The sequence below is a fragment of the Anser anser genome (genome assembly GCF_964211835.1).
Source record: "Anser anser genome assembly, chromosome: 11".
Lineage (NCBI taxonomy): Eukaryota > Metazoa > Chordata > Aves > Anseriformes > Anatidae > Anser > Anser anser.
The window spans coordinates 20,617,736-20,628,230 of record NC_139732.1 but is presented as its reverse complement, the minus strand read 5'-3'; the positions used below and the strand labels follow the sequence as shown (position 1 = coordinate 20,628,230).

Sequence of the window (10,495 nt, the reverse complement as noted above, 5' to 3'; positions counted from 1 at the left end):
CAGAAGTATTCAAATGTATAAAGAGCAAAAATGAGAGGAATGATTGCCGGAGGCAGTGGGAGTGATTTGCTAATGCAAATAGAAGATGTCCCTCTTGGCATACACCAGTCTAGCCAGAAGAAAATGACAGGCCTACAAAAGTCAAAAATGCTACTTCTTGAGATATTCTAGATGATATTTTATAATTCAACCTTTTAGATGCTGTGAATGCAGTTAGTGGAAACCTATGCCAAGACATGAAAGTCACGTTTGTGCATACATCTGTGTGTACAGGGCCTGGTTTGCTCATGGGTCCTCAGCTTGTAAGCAGTGCTGGTGGTATCTGCAGAACTTTGACATGTATTTAAGTACCGAGATGAAGCAATTCATTAATATTTTAATCAGATTTTCAGCTTTCATTATTCCATTTCCTAAATCCTGCCAGGTTCCCTATGACCTTGCAGCGAAGCAGAGCTCAGTGAGATGACCCTTGAGTTCCAGTTTTCAGCAAGCACCGTGCTCAGGCAGGGCATGTCCCCTAGAGCCCAGGGGACACTTCCAGGCGTGTGACCAGCCTCCCACGTGGACACACAAACGCAGTCACCGGCAGAGTTATGCAACTTCGGGCAGGCATTTGGGAGTTCCAGTTTTTCGATGCTATCCTCACTGTGCTTTATAGCTTAAGTAGAGAAAACCACAGTTGTTGGCACAGTTCGCAGCACGTGACTCAAATTAATCTCTTGGGTTTATCTTGCTATTGACCCTATGATCTAAAGCAGGGAAACTCTAGCAGATTATAGATGGGATGTAGCAACACAATTGGAGCAAGTAGACTCTAGATGACAGGAGTTTTTATTTGCCACATAACAGGTGGAATTTCTGCTGTTTTATGCATAAATCCATCTGATAATTTTTTTATTAGCTTTTATTTTTGCCAGTGATTCTCTACTGCAGGACTACTCAGATAGGAAACCAAACAAAATCCAGCCTAGATGTGGACCACGACCTCGACCCCTCCAAGCTCCTAGGCATGTCACGCCACCTGCATTTCTCCTGGGGATTTTGTATTTCTTTAGGGTTGTTTCAGCTCCTCAGGAAAAACCACTGCATACCACCACAACACCCACTGCAGCACGCTTCTGTCCCTCTGCTCTGACAGAGCTGAAGATAGTGCTTGCCCCTTGCTAGAATTACCTACTTTTTTTTTTTTTTTTTTTTTAAGAATTACCTACCTTCTCCCCCCCAAAAACAAAACAAAAACAAAAACCACCACAATGCAAGAACGTGCTGAAACTTGGAGGAATTAAAAATAAAAAAGAAATCACCAACATTTAACAGTGAAGTAAGTGCCGGTACTTTTGGCAGAATCAGGACCGTACCACACATTTCCGTTTCTAACCAAATTTCTTCCTACTGCTGGGTCAGGCCTGCACCAGCTTTCATAGAAAATGTCCTTCATGATTCACTGTGTTATTAGGAGAAGAAAAAAATATGTTGAGGGGAACATTTAGTTCCTGTGTAATTCAACTGAGTAACGAATTCAGAACAAGCAGTTACAATTAGCAGATATTGTTGTTGCCAAGTACATATCATTTCAGAACTAGACTTAATTAAAAGAGCAGTTTAGGTGCCTGGCATCAAGCCTCTCTTAGTTCAGAGCCTCTTCCCTGAATCTAAATCCTAGAAGATGCAGGGGACCAGCACCCGTTACCCAGTGGGCACCATGTTCCTCAGCCCTTATCAAGGCACCACATCCCTTTTCTAACTTCTAACTGAAACTCTGATCAGCAACATCTTTGCCGCATAATGAAGGACCCACAAAATTCCCGATGATAATGCTTTCTTTAGGGGAATCAGTAGATATCCTGCTCTGCAAACCAGCTAACAGAGGGACAGGATCACAGGGAAATGCAATGCAGGACCCTCCCAAGCGCCAGTCTGACTCAGAACCAAAACACAGTGAATTGGTTTTGATCATGGACTAAATGCAAGCTTCCTATGACGCTGGAATAGTACTGAGGGACTAAGACCTTTGCTCTGACCTAACTGTAATTTCTTCAGGGATTCTGCAAATTGCTTTGAATTCTCTCTGTAGCACTCGTACCTCCCAGCCATTCTCCAGCTGTTTCTCCTCTTTGACTTTCATCAGTTCCTCTGGCAGAGAAGCTTTATATAAAATGGATGTATTCTTTTAGTAATGAAGTCCCTTTACTTTCATGGGGTCAGTATTTTATAACTTATAACCTACTGTTAGATCTCCGGAAAGTTGCTTTTTATCTGTCTTTGGCAATCTGAAGTTTGCATCCAGACACTGGCATCTATATATAATTCAGATTAGATTTATTATTTAAATCACAAATTAATTGGAGAGAATGGTACATTATTTATGTGAATTATTCTGTAATTTAATCCTAAGTACTATGCATATTCTAAACATAAATTAGAGCTGAGCTATTTAAAATTTATGTTGGTCAATATATTTTTTTTTTATTTCAAACATACCCAAACAGTAAAGCTAATTATTTAATTTCTGCAGTTATTATGAACATTTAAGCATGTCTGCTGATAAAAATTATACAGATTATGCCCCCTCTAATTTTATTTTTAATGCAATTTTTACCCTTTTTTTTTCCTTCAGGAAAATGTTCTAATACATTGCATTGATCTATAAAAAATGATGAACTTAAAAGGTCAAGGAAATGAGAAGTACAGCACACTCCCTGAAAGAGCAGCAGAAAGTTTTCACTTTGATGAGTTAGCCACATGTTAAAATTAAAACTGATAAAAGGCCAATATAATACTCAAGTATCCTGAATGGAGTCTGTTTTCTACATTCCAGCACATTTTTACTGAAAGTGTTAAATTCCTTTCTGTGAACTATTTTGCTTATGTAGCAACAGCTTGTCTGAGCTAAACGGGGTGTTCACCACTTCCCTGGGTAAAATTTACCCCTAAGCTACATCGTTATAAGAGAGAGCTGCATTCTAGCAAGGACCAAGGAACCAGCTCAAGTGAAAACGACTTAGATTATCAGCACCAAGTAGGAGTGCTTAAGGGCCACCTTAGTGGAATATTAAAGTAGACTCAGCAAGAGGGAAGGGTAAAAATCCAGCTACATTTCATTATTTTTATACTTGATTCCTGCCTGGTTGTAAAAATAAAGCATATATCTATAAGAGAAGGGCTGTAGAAGACCCTTTGTTTGCATCTCTTCTGAAAAAGAGTCTGTTATATCACCAGTAAAAAGTACCATAACTAGTAATAAGACGTAATCTTGATACAACACTTAATAGCACTTAAAATTTTAAATCTTAAATGAGACGGTTTACTGGTTCATACCTGACAACTTTGTTTAAAAAAATAGAAATCCTTTAGGACTTAATATATTAGCAGAGAACACCATACATGCAGATGGCAAAGTCATAATATCTTCTGAAATTCCTTGCTTGCCAGTTCCAGTGTTCAGAGAAGAATTAGTCAGTTAGACACTAACTACAAGTCAACAGGTTTCATCTTGACTTCTTCAAAATAATTTCTTTTTATCATCTCTCGGGAAACTGATATGTCTCAGGAAGAATAAATGGAGTGATACAGAACTTTTCTTCTGCCTAAAGTAGGTGAGGTGGAGTTTATATTGACCTTACACAGAAGTGAAACCTTATCAATGCCTTTGTGAGCACTCAGTGATTTTTCAGTTAAATTCAAACAAATTGCATGATCATTTGCTGATGTTCCACCGCTTGCCTTTAAGTCTGTATCTGGGTACACATCACTCCCTAAACTTCAACAGTTACATTCCTAGATTCACAGCTTCTTTTGTCTTTGCCTTCCTGCTCTTGGAAGCTTACATCAGGAACGGTTCATTTGCTATACAAAAAGCCATATCGTTATGAATCCCAATAGGAAAATTCTATAACCTTAAAGGTGCAGAGTGACAAATACCAAAGATAATTGAATTGCATTCATGAACAGAGAATGCCAATAAAACAAACATGAAGTGCTTTTATTTCCTTCGATCGACAGGTCTTGTACCATCCTGTAAGTGTCTAACACAGTCTTTTAATGAGAAAATTTTAAACAGATTTTCCTTAAAATTTCATTTGCAAATCATTTTCTTGAAATATCTTCACCACAACAACAAAGTAGATGACAATGATAAAACTTTATGCCTCGAGGATCTACTTTTCCTCCAAATTATAAAAATATTCATTAGTCTGGTGTTTTCCTTCTACCAAGGTATCCTGAAGCTTTCCAAACTGCCTACTTTCACACCAAATTAGTTAGAGCTGATCTGGCTCTGAGAGACTTTTATATTAGAATTTCATAAGAAATCATCTCAGCTCAAAGACAAACTCCAGGAAATTTCAAAGAAGGAAGAGCTAGGAGCTACTGATGATTAAAGAAAAAAAATTACACAGTTTAGCAAAGATACATGAATAGACTTGTACAGCACAATTACTAGGTTTTTAACAGGATATTTCTAGGAATCAGAAGGTAAAACCTTGGAAGCTTTCTCTGCCTTTCCCACTGCTAAGTTTTCGGTTTGATTAATGCTATTAACATAGCTTTATCTGTAATTCCAACTCTGTTACATAGGTTCATACCTAGGACATTGTCTGCATCTAATATTGAGTGGGACTTAGTTCAGTAATTTACAGGGTTGATAAAGATAATGCTATCAGCTCATTAAGATGTAAGTATGCATGCTTAAACAAACTAAGCTAATTTCACACCTATACAAAGATACCTAATGGAAAATGAAGGTCAAATAGATTTGTGCCATTAGTGATCCGCAGATTGTGAAATGTTCTAGCAGAATTTAAAATTGCATTTTCCTACAGAGTTTTGTATTTCTGAGTAAAACTGTGACAAAGAGTCTATTCCTTTGAGTTATTACACGAGTAGCATTAAAAAAAAACCAACAAATTTCAAGAGTAAGATTATTGGAAGGAACACTGCACAGAACAAAAGATAAATCAGTTTCAAATTATGGCCCAAAAGAGCAAAGTATGTCAGCACTACAGGATAATGGGTTTGCTGGTCTTTAATAACCGTTTGTTGAATTAAGAGCAAATTAGGGGCCTGTTTTTGCAGGTTGTTGGATAATTCTTGTGATCTGCAAAGTACCTCTGGCTCCTGTGGAAGTCTAGAGAGCTTGTATCACGCAGTATACTGAAAACTCTACGTAGCTCTTAAATTTTATACTTGATTTCCAATGAGAAAACAGATTTGAACACTGAAGCAACACAGATTTTGACTGTTTTTTTAAAAGACTTATATTTTTTACATTGCTAGGTTCAGTATCTCATCTTGGGATACCAAAAAAAAAAAAAAAGCGCCTAGATGTGGTGTGAATCTCTATCACTCTTAAAATCCATAGACTTCAACAACTTACTGCAGTTGAGAACAGGGCTGCAAGGACTTCTCTATTGCTGCGTTTGCTGTCATTCTCCTGCTTCATCAAGTGGTTCTGAAATGCAAAAGAGACTATCAGAAAGCTGAAGAGAAAGACTGACTTTCCTTTTACAAATAACTGATCAACACTTAAGGCTCTAGAAGTCCAGTTAAACAGTGACACCTGCAACTTCCTTGTTAACATGAATTGCAATACCAGACGTGAACACAAGCCTTTGTATTTCCAGTCTTATCTATACTTTTAGTACTGCTGGTTGTCATTTCATATATACCATGAACTCCCTAAAATTACAGACTACACACTCTCAAAGTGCCACACCAAGCACTCCCAAATACCAGCCTTTCCGAAAGGGAGGAAGCTTCAAAGCTCCTGCCAGATTTCCAGCCTGGCTCATTCTGGGTGGGAAACTGGAAGAACAGGGAAGCAAGTCTTGATTCATCCTGTCTACAACACAAAGAGAAGCCACTAAAGGCCTTCTAATAGCACCACAGGGAATATCCCAACCTGTAAATAGCTATTAGATAATTGTTGTGTTCTTGTACATGGGAGAGAACACACTCTAATTAGAACTACGGGGAGGTGCTGAACCTGCTCCTTAAGGGCATGCTCATTTGAGAAAAGCTGGCATAATCACAGCTGTTTACTTGCTCAACTTTGGCTAAAAAGCAGCACTGAGGACTGCCAATATTTATACGATTCTCCCATTTTATTCAGAGAGCAAAAGCAACAAGCCAAAAAGTCTTGGAGCACCCTGCACGCAACAAGACAGCAATAGCACTCATTTCTCCTATCTGCTTTTCCGTTGAATAATCAAGCTTATTAGTTTTGGACGTTTTCTTCTAAAATGTGGCAGGTAAGTCAGGCAGCTTCTAAGCTGAAGGCTCTGCACAGAGCTGAACCCTGCTCGAAGTCATCAAAGAGAATTGTCTCAATGACTTGTGTTTGTATGACTGGGTCTCATGAGATAGAAGAGAAGCAGGTCTAGAGAAACAAGTATTAATGGAGGATTTTCCTCACAAAACATGTGAGTTTGCCTGTAAGGAAGGACACAGCAGACAGTTTTTAAGCTGACATCTCCTCAGCTGCGGCCTGCAGTGGCACATCTGAGGATCTGTGTGTGTCTTTGTAACACTGCATTGGTCTCCCTCCCCATATAGTCACTGGGTGCACTTTTACCGACTGAAGAAAATTATCAAAGAAATATCAACGTATGTGCCAAACGTCCAGATGAGTGTAACTGAATCTGCAGGAACACTGCTTTGGTGTTGAGCCAATATTGAGACATCAGCGTTCAGGATCTTCTCCCACTCTTGCAGCCCGTCGAGGAAGTGAGGCGCACACGGACAGACAATGTGCTCGCGCTTTAGTTGCTGCATTACAACTCCGTTCCAGTCAGATCTGAACCAAAGGCTACTGGCCAAGCAGGACCCCCACTGCCAAGTCACTGTGCTGGTCCCCTTCTTGTTCAGCATCTTATCTATTTTGTTACTGCCTTCTTAGACTAACACTTTATAACACTGCAAGGCAGCCTTCAGATACACTTCTAACGTTCTTATACAAATTAGAACAGCAAGTTGAAAACAAAAAAATAAAACAACAACAAAAAAAAAACATACTCCAGAGATTCAGCCCTTTTTACCTCTGGGACTTCTATCTCTTCAATGTATGAATTACCAAAAAAGACCTCACACACGCTGCTACCTGTGGCTCACAGAGATGCCGCCATCCTCTGAAACCTCATAACAGACCACAAGCACCCTGCCTCTGAATCATGCTTTCAAGGCCAAAACGAATCAAGAGCTTCATTTATAATTAACATCAATGTTTCACATCGTAGAAACACAATTCAGGATGACTAAATCTCTCCCCTTTTCACTTCCTAAACTTTCTGATAGTTAAGACCCTGCCTCGAAACCAGTCTGTAGGGGTCCTGCACCGAACCCTGTTCAGCCCTGGACACCCTCCCAGAGGTCCTCACTCCTTCTGCCTGACAGCCCTCTAGTGGTACCTGCACTACTCAGCAAGGTAAAGGAGCAGCAAACAGAGCCTAGATGGATGGTCCCCTCCTGTCGGAGCTAGTAGCTGGGCCCTTAGAGTGGAGTTTATACCCTATACTCACGTCACTTTATTTATTTCTGGTTATCCTATATAAAATGGTCCATGGACACAAACACTCTGAAGATACCACTGCAGCCTCTCGTCTTGCCAAAAGGTTTTCATCATGAAACACACACAGCAATGATCCTGACAGCTGCCTTTAGCTGATGTCTCCTCCCCAGCTCCCCACTTACCTCTCCCAGCTTTCAAGCATACATCTTGTGCAACTCCATTAACATCGGGTATAAAAGAATTTGTTGAAGTTCCTCTGCAGACTAAGTTACTTGCTACAGTAAACTGCAGCTGATTCCAAGGACTTCCTACCTCCAGTAACAGGCTGATCTCTTCTGTTTTCTTCCTCTGTTGACAGTTATGTCCTTTTACATCCGAAATGCTCAGGTTTATGCTAACTGCCCTCAGAATCACCTAGAAATCTTTGTCATGCTTTTGCCTCCACATATTCCCTGTCATAGCATTTTACGTGAGCCCTGCAGACCCCATCAGCCTCCACTGTCCCCAGCAGAAGCAACCAGAACCGGAAGAGCCAATCTGCAAAGTGTTTTGCTTGACAGAGTAACAGAAACCCATGTAACGCTGTGCACATTTCTAAGCTCACTAGACCATTGCACTCATTCCTAACTACAGACATCATTCACCAGGCTTGAAACGTTACAGGAGCTGCGTTGCCTTGAGGTACTGAGAGCTGTGAAATTAGCAGTAAAGTACCTTGGCTAGCTTAGCATGAAGGCAAGAAGATTGCAAATTAATGTTAAGTTTGATTCAGGTTTATCCAGAGGGCAAGAATGTATTCCAGTGTTCAGGGAAGGAAAAAATAGTTTAAAATAAAAAAGATTTAAAGAGTCAGCATGACTTTTCAGAGTCAGATATTATTATTCCATATATTAAAAAAAAAACGCAAAGGGGAGTTAACTACCTCAGTTTTTTGCCTTCAGCAGAATACGTAGGGGTGAATTTACAGTAGACTGACTGATACAGTTCAGGGGAAAACTTCATTGCCAAAAGCATGATTTGGCCCCAAATACAGTAGCTGGTCAAATTAGCTCATTTCTCCCCCCCCGAGCAGCATCAGGCAGCTTACTGAGCCCAGGACTCCTGCTAGAAAGAGATGTTGCAGCCGGGGTCTGTAGGAAGCGGAGTTCTGGTCAGCTACAAACATAAGAACATCGGCAGGTCTCAGCTTCCTGGACTTCGACCTTGTTTTTCTTTTATTTCCAATACATTCAATCCCCAGCTTAATTAAACCCCCCAGCTTTACCTCAACAGAGATGCTTTGTAGAGAACTTGAATGCAATGTTTTCCTCCAGCATTCAGAAGAGATACGTGAAACACTAACATCAATAAATAATGCAGGAACTACTGGTTCTAACTTTAAAGATTGACAGAGAACACCACTCCTATTTCCTCTACCCCAAATTCTCTAAAAGAAAAAAAAAAAAAGATACATTTCCTCCTGTCTGCTACCACGCTGACCTCCCATCCCAGACCCAGGTGTCTGAGCTTTCCATGAGGCCCATGCCACTGCTGTTCATAGCGATCTATAATAGCGCCCAGCTGGCCTTCATCCCCCAGCCTGACTCATCAACACAGAGACATTTCTTCACTCACCCTGGCTCTACATCTCTTTGTAAAGTCCACAGGCAACCAAAATGAAGATGCCTCTAAACAGGCACCTTTATGTGGAACGTATAATACCCCTTGAGAGGAAAATGACATGATGCTTCCCAGGATATAGCGCAGCAAAAGGATGCTGTGTTACGCACTCTGGGAAATTCATTTTCAGCTTTTTAACCCCTATTATAAAAAGGCAGTGGCTTTTGTCAGAGACCCTTCCATTAGCTCCTTTCACAATTCAGAGGCTTCAGTCACAGACCTGTCTCAGGATCAGCCCTCCTTCAGAGTTCATACTGGAAGAAGTAAACAGACTTGATTACTGATGCATACCTTCTGAGAATGGAAACTCCAGCTAACAGCTCAAGAGCTACCTGGGAGCTCTTGGTGAAACAAATTACCTTTTTTTTTTTTTTTTTAACGTATCAGAGCAAGTAGACCAAGTTACATAACTATTAACACAAAACACAACAGCATAGCGTTTTGTCATTTACAAACAAATATAAAGAAAAGCAAACAAATTGGTTTTGGCTCCCACTTGTAAGGCTGGGTGGGAAGAAAACATAACTAAATGCATTCATCCTTAGATCTCAGGCTTTTCTCTGCAGATAAATTTCTCTTGAAATTAAACACAAGGTAGTCAAAACCAAAAGAGAATTCAAGTTAGTAATGAAAGATCAAAAGGAAAATAGCGAATATTGAAAATGAAATCTCATCTTTATATTGGCAAAAGATTAAATGCCAGGTTTTAAATATTTTTAATTCCTTGATTGTTTTTATATTTCATTAATCTATAATTGGTATTTATTTTTAAATGGTTTGCTTTTACACTGAGCAGTGATATCCAATGCTAGTTAAAGTACAGCATGTAATTTTAAAAATAATTATTCTTGAACACAGTGGTTATTACTGCGTGATCTTACATTGATAAGCACCAACAAATGTGACCCTATTAAATGGGGATGATTTTGATCATCCATTCTGCTGTATAGACATTTCCTTCTCATTGAAAGGACTGAAACTAAGCCTGACACAGGGTTACTCATTGCTAATCATCTGTAGGTCCAGTAGCACCGCATGCTGAGTGTATTACTGTAGAGAAAATTGTCTGCTCAAAAGAGTTCAGAGTCAATGCAAAAGGTAAAGGAGGGAGAGTGATTTATGGTGAACGTTTTCCATGTGTCTCGGTGGTTCCACATTTTTATGTAATGTTCTTATTTTCAGCCATCTATTTTTAAAATGTCTCAGAAGGATGTGCAAGTAAGTGAGTCAGGGGGAAGATTTGAAGGAGACAGATTAAAAAAGAGAAAAATGAAGCACAGTGGACAAAGTTAAGAAGGCAAGTCCATGCACAGGGAGCTGGGCTGAAAGATG

At 39.7% G+C, this 10,495-nt stretch overlaps 1 long non-coding RNA gene across 1 annotated transcript; it reads right to left on the bottom strand.

Moving 5' to 3' along the window:
• Nucleotides 1-142: 142 nt before the first annotated feature.
• LOC310879893 lies at nt 143-9,650 on the bottom strand. Its single transcript, XR_014571219.1, has 3 exons — nt 8,769-9,650; nt 5,375-5,449; nt 143-658 (listed from the first exon to the last, which is right to left on the bottom strand). It is a non-coding gene; the product is annotated as an uncharacterized lncRNA (long non-coding RNA).
• Between the last annotated feature and the right edge of the window lie 845 nt (nt 9,651-10,495).